The sequence below is a fragment of the Sturnira hondurensis genome, unplaced genomic scaffold (assembly GCF_014824575.4).
Source record: "Sturnira hondurensis isolate 20B ecotype Veracruz unplaced genomic scaffold, ASM1482457v3 Scaffold0022542, whole genome shotgun sequence".
NCBI lineage: Eukaryota > Metazoa > Chordata > Mammalia > Chiroptera > Phyllostomidae > Sturnira > Sturnira hondurensis.
In genome coordinates this window covers 1,243,827-1,258,631 of record NW_028095173.1, presented here as the reverse complement: position 1 = coordinate 1,258,631, position 14,805 = coordinate 1,243,827, and the positions used below count along the sequence as shown (strand labels likewise).

The 14,805-nt window shown below is 43.1% G+C and overlaps 1 protein-coding gene across 5 annotated transcripts in view; it reads right to left on the bottom strand.

The window, feature by feature from the left end:
- TMEM150C (transmembrane protein 150C) overlaps nt 1-2,703 on the bottom strand; it is a 117,322-nt gene extending 114,619 nt beyond the window's left edge. Inside the window, exon 1 of one of the 5 annotated variants that reach the window (XM_037035637.1) lies at nt 2,620-2,703. The gene's annotated coding sequence lies outside the window, so the exon portion shown is untranslated. Of the gene's footprint in view, nt 1-2,053; nt 2,477-2,619 lie in introns of those variants that run through there. The other 4 variants (XM_037035635.1, XM_037035640.1, XM_037035636.1 and 1 more) reach the window with 4 other exon arrangements.
- Between the last annotated feature and the right edge of the window lie 12,102 nt (nt 2,704-14,805).

The window sequence follows — 14,805 nt, the reverse complement described above, 5'->3', positions numbered from 1 at the left end:
ATTCTGAGCACTGTAGATCCTTCTCATGAAGGGGAAGACTGAGAGGGAATGTAGTATTTTGTCTGTCTGTCTTGCTTCCCCGGTTACTGAACTGATCACAAGTGGCCAGATTATAGAGAAACCACATAGCTAAGATACAGGCCAACTAGTTTTCCTTCCCTCTGTCATGATTCCAGGTGCCCTGCAAAGCTGGCCCCTGTACTGCAGTGCTGTGCCTAGGTCACAGGGGAGACAAAGCAGGAGGACCAACAAGAGTGTAAAACCCCCCACAAAGTCACTGTAAGAACAACTGTGATAGTTCTACAATAACAAGTTTTCAAGCTTTTTCATTTCATGGCACACATAAACTAATCACTAAAATTCTGCAGCACACCAGACATTATATTGTTTTTTGCCAATCAGACAAACAAAATAGGTATAGTTTTGATTCATTCACACCAGACAGCTATTGTTGTGTTGGCAGTTGTCATTTTTTAATTTGACAATCTATGGGAAAAGAGGTCAGTGCCCCTGTCTAAATAGTCGGGTACCGCATGTTTTAAAAATCCTTGCAGCACACTGGTTGAAAATCACTGTTCTACAACAAAGCCTAACATCAGGCCATCAGGCCATCAGGCATTATTACATTCATGACAAAAAAAATTATGCCACAGAGCAAATCTCCTCTGCACAGCAACCTGTGAAAGGCATTTGATGTGAAATATCTGAAACAATTAACCAATTGTTATAAAGACACTTTAATGTTGATGTAAATAATCCAAACAGATTGGCTTCGGCTACTGGCAGATATAATAAACGTGCATTTTCCAAGTATTTTATTTGTGCTCAATGTCAACATGTCTGCCACCTAGTCATTATTGTTAGCACAACTTATTCAGTTTTTTATTTCCATGTCCAGTTTTTTAGTTTCCAACTTGGGGAGCTGCAAGACATCTATTAAATGTGTATAAACAAAAACACACCACTAAAATTCCTATGCTTATATGCCTTGAAGATCACATTTCCAGCTCATTAAGAATGACAGCTATAGTTAATCTTGGAAACATGGTGTCTTTAGGACACACAGAAGAAAAAGTTTGGTATTTAATGCACAAGAGCTGAGATTCCAAGATTCTTTGATCTGCAAATATCACATATATGAACCTAACAATTTTTATTTGAAAATTTTAAGTAGGTCAACTTATTAACTGCTACCATGGAGTTTATACATCCACATTTGCCTAGCCTTTTGATGAACTCCAGCCCAGAATGGAGTCACAGCCCTGCATTATTAAAAATCCGCCTTTGATTCAAGCAGAGAAATGAAGAAGCACAAACTAACATTACCGTTTAAGTTTTGTTATTGTTGAAGGCCCAATAACTTGTTTTTGAGGTATTTATAGTTATTTATTATCAACTGAGTAATAAGCTGCCGTATAAGCAGTTAGGAAACTCTTTAAGCATTAACATAGAAAATTCTCCAAAATATATTTAAAGTGAAAAGTGAGGTGCAAGATAGATCCAAGAACTTTAAAAAAAGAACCAAAACATATCATTTGGTATATTTGGTTCCCTAACAGGACTGCATGTCAGAATGGGTTCACTCAACAAGGGGGGCTCCCATCTCAACTGGGCTCTGTTCTCATATTCATAGTCACAGTCCTGGCTCAGCTGTGAAAGAAGATCTGGACAGAATAACCTGACCAAAAAAAAAAGTGAAGTATCTGGCGATATAATAAAGTGCAGTGGAGGTTGGGGTGGACGGACGAGAGGGGTGAATAGAGAGAAAAGGAATATCAATTAAAAATGGGAAAACCCTCTCATCCTCTACTGACATTTGAGGAGAAAAACCACTAAACAAGGGTTCTCTCCATAACCCAAGCTAATCACTTTTTTTTATTGTAACAGATGCCTCAAAACAGCCGCGGTAACCCCCTCACTGCCGTCTTCCTATAGAAACCGAAAAATCCCGTTTCTTTCCCAGTGTGCGTCCAAGGGCGGGGGTGGGGTGGGGTGTGAGCAAGACTGTGCATTTAGAGTGAAGGGCGGTGGACAGGGCAAGGCAATTTGGTACCTCCTTCCCGGGATCCCTGGTCCTTCAGCCAGCCTGACTTGGCTGATGGTAAAGTGAACCGTGAATGGCAGTGAGGCTGGCAGGCCAAACTTGGGGTCGCTCAGAAGCGTGCGACCCCAAGAGTCCATGTGACAACAAAAGGCCTGGGTATCTGGCTGGGGCGGCGGGTGAGGGCACCTGTCAAAGGACTGGATCAGAGCTGCAGCCGGCGGGCGGCGCAGGGGATCGGCTGTCGCCAATGCAGCGTCGCCCACTCCGCGCTTAGTCTGAGGCGGAGCGTCCACAGGGACTCTGGAACGCCACCTGGTACCTGCGCCTGGTTCTGGGAGCGTGCTCACAGGGGCTCAGGTGGGTGGCCCAGCACCCGGGGCTCTATAGGGAGGAAGCAGGAAGCCAGCAGGGCCCCGCTGCTGCTGCTGCTGGGAGGACCCTGGTGCCTGAACCCCGCTGCCGCGCCTGCAGCCCCCGGTCTCCACCTCCGGGCTGGGCGCGGAGCCGGGCCCTACGCCCCCTAGCTGCTCGGCGGGCCCAGACAGAGGACAGGACACCGCGGGCGTTGCGCCTACCTGTTCTGGTGCGGCGGCACCGCGGTAGCCTCGCCGGGCCCTGACCTGCACTGGTGGCGGCCGCAGTCTTGGCGCGCAGAGCGCTTCTTTCAGGAAGGGGTGGGATCTGCCCGCCCGCCAAGCCGTGGCCCGCCCCCGACTTATTCTGGGGTCCCCGCTGAGAGGCCTCCGGGAGAGAGCTGAGCCCTCCGGGCCTTCGCTACTACCATCCCTTGGGGTCCCTAATAGTTACCGGGTCCGGATCCGAGTGCAGACAATCCAACCGCTTCTTTCCAAAGCCTTTAATGACGCGCTTGCCTGGTACTCCCTATCCAACAAAAGGAAGGACGGAATCTGAGGGATCCTCCTCCTGGTGGTTATTTATTCCCGACCTGTGGTAACCTTCTGGCTGGCTCCCCCTCTGTCCACACACCTAAGGGTTTTGCACACAGCAGCTAAGATTCATTTTTATGCCCACCGGCCGACTGTAGCTCTCTGCCATTCAGCGCTCTCCCGCAATTTTCTCTCCTCGTAAAGAACAAATACAGGGCCAACTTATGACCCTGGCAATAAAGAGCAGACTCCAAGCCTACTACCTCCCCCCACTCCCACCCCGCCTCCACCCCCCTTCTCCGCAATAACTTGCTGTCTTCCTCCCAGAGACTGCTCCGGATCTGTTTCAAAACTGTATTCATCAGCATTTTAATAGCTTCCCCACCCAAGACCTCAACCTACCAGTGGCACCATGTCAATGGCCTCTAGCAGCGGCTGGATCAGTGCCAGTTTTGTCACAGGCTTACCATTAACTTCTATTCCAAACGTAGCCTTAAGGGGCTCCCACACACGGTAGGTCATCCTTTATCAACCTGCGTTAGACTGACCTCCATTCTTTTGGGGGCCTCCGTAACACACCTGTCTCATTAATTTGTTGCCTCTCGAAGCATAGGACTCAAATTTCCCATCTGAGAACTCTTCCCTTCCCCCACACTCCTGTGATTATTATCCACCTTGTTACCGTTTTCTCCTGGCTTCTACACCGTGAGCTTCTTGAGGCCAGATACTGGCCTCTCATGTTTTCCTTACCTTAACAAATGGGACCCTTTATCCATTCAGTTCAAATAGCAAAAACAGAAACTTAATTCTAATCCAGAATCCCCTGAAAGTATGTGCTAAATTTTGTGGAGGTTAGCCTATGCATACTTTTCTGAGTGTAACTACAGCTTTCAACAGCCTCTCAAAGTGATCTGTGACTTTCTCAAAATTAAGACTTGCTTGAGGCCTATCTGTGAATGAACCCTAGCTCTGACCTGACACCCCTCCCACCCCCACCACTCCCTTTCCTCTGCATTAATTTCTCTGTGCTGCATGAAGAAACCCTCCAACCAGACCTTCCAATCCATTCTGTTAAAGCTTCTGGATCCATCCAAACAGTTCTGGTTCATCTCAACTGCCTGCACATCAGAATCACTGGCGTGGGGGGAGGGTTGCTTTAAAACAGTGCAAATGCCTGGGTCCACCTCAGACCCTCAGTCAGAACCTGGACTGGGGTGGAGGGCAGCTGGCAGGACTGGTGGAGACAGTACATGGGTATTTTTACAAATAGCCACAGGTCATTTTGACATGCAGATGCCTAAAGCACTACCTTTCATGGGAATAGAATCCCTGATTGACAAAATGTTGGTACTTTTCCCACTATGGAAGGACTAAAAATCCTTGCACTATGTTTAGTTTATTTGAACATTTTCATTTTCACTTAGAGCCAGGTTCACTTTTGCTTAAGAAACCAACTTGAATTTATGAGGATAGCAAGCTCAGTGCCATTTGTCTATAACACTAAATTACTGCCACCTTCATCTCTAAAATGTCTATCTAAATAAACCCAAAGAGTGAAATAAATTACCTTCCTGACAGTGATATTGACAGCTGAAATACTATGTTTAAATGCTGGCATGAAGGAGAATTGGTTGCTATACGCAGACTCTGTTAATGTCATGAGAATTTTAGTGAAGCTTCAAGAGAACTGAAGACAAAACATAAATTTAACTGTGCTTTTTATCTTTGTTTTGTTGGTCTCGGTATCCCACCCATTAAAATTTGTCCACTGTATATTCAATATGACCTTAGATATTTTAGATCATGTATAGGTGTAAAATTAAAATACTATCCCAGAACTAGATGTCTTTTTAGAAAGTATAAAGATTCATCCTACATTCTTAAATAATCTGTTGACAGTATTCTAAAATGTTTCAGAATGTGAGAAAAGGGCCAACCACAGAACTAACAGGGTTTAGGGCTTGAAGATGGAGGCCAGACACAAACTACCTACGGTAGGATGGAGAATGACATGCAGGGACAGAACAACACCATAGGACCCCAGTGAGGCATCATGATTCTGACACCGCATTGCTCTACCAACTCGGCTGACCCAACTCTGGTGAACAGCACAGGCATCCATCCATCTGAGGAGGTAGGTGACAGTTGTTTTGGTATAAGTGAATTATCTAACTGAAACAACTACAGACCATTTAGAATTACAAGGAAATCGTATGTACCCACTCATTTCCTTTCTTTTGGGCAGCCAATTTGCTGTTGTTGGTGATTCAAATCCCTTTCTTATTCAGTTGGAAAACCAGACTTTGAGAAGCACAACTCGAAAATGAGACTCCCAGGATTCTGGGAGTCCCTACTGCTGCTCAAACTGCAATGACTCTAGTTACAACAAAAATCTCTGTAAAGCATTTATTGCCAACCTCTCTGTAACTACCAATAATTCAAGTCTTCTCTGACAAAAAACAAAGTTCATTGAAATTGCATTTGATCTTGACCAACATCTACCTACCAAAGAAAACCTTGTAGAGGTAATTAGAAAGAGAATGAGAGAAAACGCATTTGGTAACAAGATGTCCAATGGAAGCTATTATTTTGTTTTCATTTTATTGGAGGCTCCACATAATAGTTGTTCATCACCCTTATAAGATGTAGGTCTTGCAAAGTAGTGTTCCCTTAACCACTCACTTACCTTGAAGGTATGAGGTTTCAAGTAGAGGCTGAGGAGACTGCTGTGGGTTAGAGAATCGTTTCTATAGTGGAGCTTTGGTATTCTGAGAGGCCCCTCCTCGGCATCCCCCCCTCCATCCATGGTTGGGGGTGGCAGAGGGCAAAGAGGTCTTTACTCTTACCTTAAGTCTGGTGAGAGGCACTTTGGACAGACCCCTCCAAGAGCTCAGGATGTGTCCCATGCAGTTTGGGGAACACTGTGCACTGGTGTCTACAGCATGCCTAAGAAATCTAAAGGTCCAGAGTTGGCGAAGGTGGCCTGAACACAGGGTAGAAACTATGATGAGGAAGCAATTTACTCCCACAGAACAAGCCTAAGAGAATGAGACAGACAGTGTGGGCTTGACTTTGATCCTACCCAAGAGGACTGGTTGGAAAGTAAAGATACCTCAGCACAAAGAAACCAGAGGTTGACCTTCAGAAGCCCAGGCCCCAGGGTGGGGTGGAGGATAATCTAAGGCAATCAGTCAGAGGCAAAATGAACTTGCTTGCAGAGCCCAGGAAATGGGTACTGAGAGACTCCCCAGCAGTGGTTCTGACAAACCCATAAAAGCGCCTGTGAGACAAAGTGTCAACTAGAAAATCTGTCATGGCAGAAGCCATGCCAGCCAAAGCTGCCCAGGGCCTTTCTGCCTCCTCATCCCCACTTTAATCCTGGAGGCTTTGGGTAGCCTAGTGAGTGTGGAAGACGGGGAAGAGGTTCAGGCTGGGAGAAAAACAGAGGAAGCCTGCCATTACTTTCCTTTGCCACTGAAATATGGAGTTTTTCTTGTTTTTTTTTAAATATATTTTATTGATTATGCCATTACAGTTGTCTCATTTCCCCCCTTCATTCCCTTCCACCCTGCACACTCCCTCTGCCCCCACATTCTCCCCCTTTAGTTCAAGTCCATGTGTCATAAGTTCTTTAGCTTCTACATTTCCCATACTATTCTTGCCCTCCTCCCTGTCTATTTTCTCCCCACCATCTATGCTATGTATTCTCTGTACCTTCTCCCCCCTTCTCCTCCTCCCACCCCCCTGTTGCTAACCCTCCATGTGATCTCCATTTCTAGGGTTCCACTCCCAATCTAGCTGTCCTCTTAGTTTGCTTTTGTTTTAGGTGTGGTTGTTAATAACTGTGAGTTTGCTGTCCTTTCACTGTTCGTCATTTTTATCTTTTTTTTCATAGATAAGTCCCTTTACCATTTCATATAATAAAGGCTTGGTGATGACAAACTCCTTTAACTTGACCTTATCTGAGAAGAACTTTATCTGTCCTTCCATTCTAAATGAAAGCTTTGTTGGATAGAGCAATCTTGGATGTAGGTCCTTGCCTTTCATGACTTCAAATACTTCTTTCCACCCCCTTCTTGCCTGCAAGGTTTCTCTTGAGGAATCCGCTGCCAGTCTGATGGGAACTCCTTTGTAGGCGACTGTCCCCTTATCTCTTGCTGCTTCTAGAATTCTCTCCTTCATTTTAATCTTGGCTAATGTAATGATGATGTGCCTTGGTGTGTTCCTCCTTGGGTCTACCTTCTTTGGGACTCTCTGAGCTTCCTGGGCTTTCTGGAAGTCTAGTTCCTTTGCCAGACTGGGGAAGTTCTCCTTTATTATTTGTTCAAATAAGTTTTCCACTTGTTGCTCTTCCTCTTCCCCTTTTGGTACCCCTATAATTTGGATGTTGGAATGTCTAAAGATGTCCTAGAGGTTCCTAAGCCTCTCCTCATTTGTTTGAATTCTTGTTTCTTCATTCTTTTCTGTCTGGTTGTTTCTTTCTTCGTTCTGGTTCATGCCGTTGGTTTGAGTCCCAGTTTTCTTTCCATCACTATTGGTTCCCTGTGCATTTTCCTTCATTTCACTTAGTGTAGCCTTCATTTTTTCATGTAATTTGTGACCAGAATCAACCAGTTCTGTGAGCATCCTGATCACCAGTATTTTGAACTATGCATCTGATAGGTTGGCTATCTCTTGTTCACTCAAAAGTATTGGCTCTGGGGCCTTGATCTGTTCTGTTCCAACTATAATGTTTTGGTCTGGTCATGCCTGGTATGTATGAGGGGCAGAGCCTTAGGTGTTCACCAGGGCAGGGCAACTCACGTGGCTGAGTTGTGATGCTGCATTTGGGGGCGGGGTCAGAGAGGGAACAATGGAGTTTGCTCTGCTCTCTCTTGGATTTCAGTCCCCTCTGCCACTTCCCACAAGCAAATTGGGCCCTTCTGGTGCTGGTTCCTGGGTGGGTAGGCTTGTGTATGTTCTAGGACCCTGTGGGTCTCTCCAACAAACTCTCCTGTGAGGCTGAGAGTATCTTCTGGCACCTCAACTCCCGCAAGTGTTTTCAATTGGTGCTTTTAGGCTTTATTTCCCATTGCTGGGGCCTTGGGTTGCGTGGTCTGTCTCACAGCCCATTTTTGCTTGGTTTATCTGCGTGCGAATGTGTGTCCTGGTCAGCTAATGGCCTTGCACGCCTCACTGAGTCTGCTTGATTCCTCCCAGTGCCCAGGTCGTCCAACCACCACTTTTTCCTGCCAAGACCCCTCTCCATCGGCCGCTGACCCTGTCCCTCTTACTGGTCTGGATGAATAGTTTGTTGTCAGACTTCCATACAGTTGAATTTTCTGTCAGTTCTGGTTGTGTTTTTGTTTCTAAATCTTTGTTGTCCTTAAATTTGGTTGTGTGAGGAGGCACAGTATTTCCACCTATGCCTCCATCTTAGTCAGAAGTCCTGGAGTTTTTATTGTTATACTGCTCCACACATATTAATTACTTATATAAGAAAGTAACCAGCAGCCTTTTTATTATTTAAGAGTGATCCAAATAAGTTATGGGGCCTATGCATTCATTCATCCAAGGGGCAGGAAAACAACTAGCCCCACCAAGTAGGTTTGAACAGACCTGACAGGAGAGAATAAATCTGTGTTCTGATTATACCATGAGTCCCACTGGGTCAGTATATCAGCTATACATTCAAATATAGTGCATTCCATATTATATCTTACAACTTCTGAGAATATCTTACAAATTCTCTTTCTGTCATCTTACCTGATTTACAAATAAGTAATATGTATCAAGAAACATTCTTCATGTATATATAAACTATAACTAAAGCTTTCTAGTAAGAAAGCTGGAAGTAAGTATTCTGGATTGAAAGATCCAAATGTATCCTATAGTGAAGATGATAATATTAGCCCAACTGCCATCAGTAAGATAGGGATCTTACGGATGATGTAACTGGAGAACAGAAAACAACTTTATAGAGTGTCTGAGACCATTAACTATGGTAATATTTGGAATGCTCAGTAAAAAATTACTATTAATATGAAAAATAAAAATAAAATAAAAGATTCAAATGGAACTAAATGTTGGCTTAAATTTATATTAAATAGCTGCCACAGTTTCCTCATCTCTACAGGGTAGGATTAGAGAAAAGATTTTCAGTTAGAAAATTCTGTTTTGAAAAGGCAACAGCCACAGATGATAGCATGTTCCAATCAAAGATCTATTAATCCTTCTAAGGATGCTCCACCTGGCCAGCAGCTTTCCGACCAGCACATCTGATGCTAGAGTACCTGGCCAGCAGCTTTCAGACCAGCACACCTGGTGCTAGTGTGTTGGAGTGGTGAGAGAGAAATACGTATTTCTGAAATGCGGACTGACAAGTACAGGGTTGCCTTCCTTTGGAGGCTGATGTGGCTGAGGCTAATATAAGCACCTTGGTGACGGTTTCCATATTATGCAGTGGCAGTTGTGATCTGGGCATCCCCAAGCACTCCCCAGTATTCCCTTGAGTACTGGATGTGATCAGTGCTCTCTCTTCCTCCAGTGGGAGAGCAGACTTGCAAAGAGGTCTGTGATGGTGCTCAGAGGAAGAACCTCAGGTAAACACCAGATTCTGTTTTCTGAAATTCACTGGAAACTGAGTTTTCCTGTTTGAAATACGAGGCTTGTTTGTTTCATGAGAGGCAGCCAAAAGAGTGTGAACAGTTTTGATTTCAATCAATTCCGTCTCTTAGGACCTTTTGCCAACATGCAGTAAGTTTATGGAAGTCATCTATTATTTATATGATAAAAACATACCTTCTAGATCAGCTAAAGATGAGTCATTTTATGGTATCATATTCTTTTTGTTCTAAGGGATGGTTTTTGAGGAATTTACATCATTCTTATTCAGTCTTTTAAAGTTCTAGCTAAGAGCCCTGGCTGGTATAGTTCAGTGGATTGAGTGCAAGCCTGCGAACCAAACAACCGCGGTTCAATTCCGTCAGGGCGCATGCCTGGGTTCCAGGCCAGTTCCCAGCAGGGAATGCATGAGAGGCAACCATACATTGATATTTTTCTCCTTCTCTCCTTCCATTCCCCTCTCAACATAAATAAATAAATAAAATCTTTAAAAATATAAAGTTCTAGCTAAGAAATATTGCTTCAGTCCTATAGTTTTGTTACCTTACTCTGCTGTCTGCCCTATCAGCAGCCCCAGCCTCTACCAGAGACCTTGCTAAATATTTTAAATATCACTCCTAGACAGAAGCTCAACTTTTCTCCACCAAAAAACTCTTTTATAATTTATATCCAGTTCATACCCACTCCCACTCTCTCTCTCTCTTTCTCTCTCCCTCTCCTCCAACCCCACTCTTTCAAGATGAAGGTCTTCATTTTATTTTCTAAGTCTCCTAACTCTACCAGTTGTTATTCTTCCTGCTATCCTTTCCTAAGACTCTCAAAAGGTGCTTCCCATTAGCCTATAAACATGGACATTTTTCTTCCATCCTAAAAACACCTATCATAGGTCCTACTTTCTCAGGCAGGCTCCTACTTCACTACTTCCCTTTCCTTTGATGAGAAATTTCTCAAAAACAGTTTTCACTTGCTAATTTCTCTTTACTCTGCTCTTTGATTTACGCTCAGCCCTAGCAATCTGGGTCCCACACCTATGCTGTGAACTATGCTCTGTTGGAGATGCACAGAAATGATCTTCCTGGCAACTAAGTTCCACTGATTGATGAATGGACTCCTACCCCACCTCCTTGGCCTCCTTGACACTTGATGACCCTTTGCTTCTTGGGATGTTGTCATTAGCTCCTGCATTTCCTTATTCCTCTCTGAGTACTTCCTCATATATTTCTTCACAGGAATGCTCTGTACAGGGAGGTGATCCTGTACATCTTTCTTTTGGTCCCCTCTCTTCTAACACTGGCCTCTTCTTCTATGTAATGCTACTCTTTCCAGACAACTCCTCTGACCACTCATCCATCACAAATCTCTATTTGATGAGTCATCCAGTACCCTCAACTCAAAACCAAATTCCAGGAACATCTTATTTGTATTGTAGATGAGCCGGAAATCTTGGATTAGCAACAACTTCTCTCTTTGAGTAATCTCATCTTCACCCAGTAATTACATTCTATTTCTTTTCTTTTTGTTTAGATTTTATTTATTTATCTTTAGAGAGAAAGGGAAGGAAAGAGGGAGAGAAATATCAATGTGTGGTTGCCTCTCATGCGCCCCCTGCTGGGAACTGGCCTGCAACCCAGGCTTGTTCCCTGACTGGGAATGGAACCACGATCCTTTGGTTCGCAGGCCCATGCTCAATCCATTGAGCTACACCAGCCAGGTATGTTCTGTTTCTTCCTCCTACTTTTACAGTGTCTTAGGAATCTGTCTTCTTTTTATTTCTACTGCTTTAGGGCAAGTCTTCATCACCCCCAACAAGTTCAATTATCTTATTTTTTTTTCTCTGCCTCCACTCTCTCCCTTATTTCAATTCTCTTTCTCACTGTTCCCCAGTATCTTTTTAAATGATTTTCTTTCCTTTTTTTATTTTGTGATTTTCCTTAGATATATGGTCATATATGCACAATTAAAAAATGAAAAAAGAAAATACCTGGCTGGTGTGACTCAGTGGATTGAGCACCAGCCTGTGAAATGAAAGGTCACTGGTTTGATTCCTCATCAGGGCACATGCTTGGGTTGTGGTCTAGGTTCCTCATGGGAGGCATGCAAGAGGCAACTGATCAATGTTTCTCTCACACATAGATGTTTCTCTCCCTTTCTCTTTCTCTTTATTCCTTCTCTCTAAAAATAAATAAATAAATAAAATCTTTTTTAAAAAGTGAAAAAAAATCACTTTTTATGTATAAATAAAATTTAGTCTCCCACTGTCTCTAGGCCCCTTCCTTCCTACCTCACAATGTTAATAGCAATGTTAATAGGAAATTCCATATCCTTTGGAATTTTTTTCATGCAGAAACAAACATATATTCACATTTCTTTACTTCCAGTCAAGATGGAGGCATAGGTAGACACACTTTGCCTTCTCGTGTGACCAAAAAAAGAAGTACAAATAAGTCTCAAAACAAATAACACTCAAAACTGTCAGAAAATCAAACTCCATGGAAGTCCTACAACATAGGATTCATAGAAGCCAAATTCATCTAGGGGTAGGAGGAGCAGAGATGTGGGGATGGGTGAAAAGGCAAAGAGATACAGTGTGATGCAGAGAGGCGGCAGCAGCAGCAGAACAGGCACAGGCAGTCCCACATTCATGTGCAGTGGCTAAAAATTGTGAGGGATACCGTGGGAGTGAGCGATCCCAGCTCCAGGCCAGACTGTATAGCCCAGGGTTCCAGTACCACGAAGATAAATCCCCATAACTTCTGGCTGTAAAAACTAGGGGCAGGGGTTGAGTTTCAGATTTTCAGAAAAGTTTACTTAAAGGGTCTGCACAGTCTTGAATGTACTCAAAATCACCCACTCTGGGATTCAGTGCCAGGGCAGCAACCAGAAGGGTGCCAGTTACATAGGGGGAGTGGGTGAAGTGACTGGAAATGGGGTGAGTACAGGGCAAACCTCCAAAAGTCAGGCAGCAGCAGAATCTTCTCTCTGAACCCTCCTCCAACACAGAGCCACAAGGTAGGTTGCCCCACCCTGGAGATTACCTAAGGCCCCACCCCACACAATTTACTGGTGCCTTGCTACATAGGCCATGCTACTAAAACAGGGAGTCAGAGCAGCTCTACCTAATACACAGAAACAAACACAGGGAAAGGGCCAAACTGAGGAGACAAGGAAATAAGGCCCAAGTGAAAGAACAGAACAAAAACCCAGATAAAGAAGTAAATGAAAGAGAGACAGCCAACCTATCAGATACAGAGTTCAAAACACTGGTGATAAGGATACTCAAATAACTCATGACTATGGCAACAACATAAAGGGAGAAATAAAGGTCACACTAACTGAAATAAAGAAAAATCTATAGAGAACCAACAGTGAAGGGAAGGAAGTGGGATTCAAATCAAAGATTTGAAACATAAGAAAGAAATAAACATTCAACCAGAACAGAAAGAAGAAACAAGAATTTTAAACAAAACAAAAAAAAGAGGGTAGTATAAAGGCTCTGGGACAGTTTCAAGAGGTCTAACATTTGCATGATAGGGGTGCCATAAGAAGAAGAGGAAGAGCAAGAAACTGAAAACTCATTTGAAAAAATAATGAAAGGAAACTTTCCTAACTTGGCAAAGAAAATAGACATACAAGTCCAGGAAGCACAGAGAGTCCCAAACAAGTTGGATCCCAAAAGGACCACTGCAAGGCACATCATAAGTAAAATACCAAAGGTTAAAGATAAATAGAGAATCTTAATAGCAGCAAAAGCAGAGAGTTACCTACAAAAAGTATCCATAAGACTATGAACTGCTTTCTCAAAAGAAACATTGCGGGCTATAAGGGGCTGGCAAGAAGTATTCAAAGTGATGAAAAGCAAGAACCTACAACCTAGAGTACTCTCTCCAGCAAGCTATTATTTAGAATTGAAGGTCAGATAAAGTGCTTCCTAGACAAGGTAAAGCTAAAAGATTTCATTATCACCAAACCATTATTACATAAAATGTTAAAGGGACTTATTTAAGAAAAAGAAGATCAAAACTACGAATATTAGAATGGCAACAAATGCACAAGTATCAACAACTGAGTCTAAAAAACAAACAAACAATCAGAACAGGAACAGAATCATAGATACAGAAATCACTTGGAGGTTTATCAGCTGGGAGGGGAAAGGGGGAGAATAGGGGAAAAGGTGCAGGGATTAAGAAGCATAATTAATAGGTACAGAATAGACAGGGGATTATAAGAAAGTATAGAAATGGAGAGGCAAAAGAATGTAAATGCATGGCCCATGGACATGAACTAAAGGGGGTGGGCATTGCTGCAGGGAAGGAGGGAGCCAGGTGGAGGGGGGCAATGGGTGAAAAATGGGGACAACTGTACTAACATAATCAATAAAATATACTTAAAAACATATTCAAATTTTAAACATGAAAACGGAGTCATAATACATATATTACTTTAGAACTCTCTCTTCTCACTTAAAAGTATATCATGGACATCTTTCTAAGTCAATAGATATAAAGCTAACTTATTTTTTTAAAAATCTCACAGCTTCATTGCAATAAATCAAGTACCATAGAATTCATCCATTTATTTTATTTTATTTTTTAATATAATTTTTATTTAATTCTTGTTCAAGTACAGGTTTCTGTCTTATATTCCCAACCCTGCCCGCCCCCCGCCCCATGCTCCCAGCCTCCCTCCCCTTTCCACCCCCCACCCTTAGTTATTGTCCATGTGTCCTTTATACTTGTTCATGTGAGTCCTTTCCCTTTTCCCCTATGATTCTCTCCCCTCTCCCCTCTGGACCCTGTCAGCCTGTTCCGTATTTGAGTGTCATTGGTCGTATTTTGCTTGCTTGTTTGGTTTGTTTAGAATCCTGTTAACCATGAGATCATATGATATTTTTCTTTCACTGCCTGGCTTATTTCACTCAGCATAATGCTTTCCAGTCCCATCCATGATGTTGCAAAGGGTAGTAGTTCCTTCTTCCTTTCTGCGGCATAGAATTCCATTGTGTAAATGTACCATAGTTTTGTGATCCAGTCATTGACCGATGGGCATCTAGGTTGCTTCCAACTCTTGGCTATCGTGAATTGTGCTGCTATGAACATTGGGGTGCATAGGTTCTTTTGGATTGGTGTTTCAGGATTCTTAGGATATACTCCTAAGAGTGGAATTGCTGGGTCAAAAGGCACGTCCATTTTTAGTTTTCTTAGAAAATTCCATACTGTTTTCCATAGTGGTTGTACCAGTCTGCAATCCCACCAACAGTGAACTAGGGTCCCC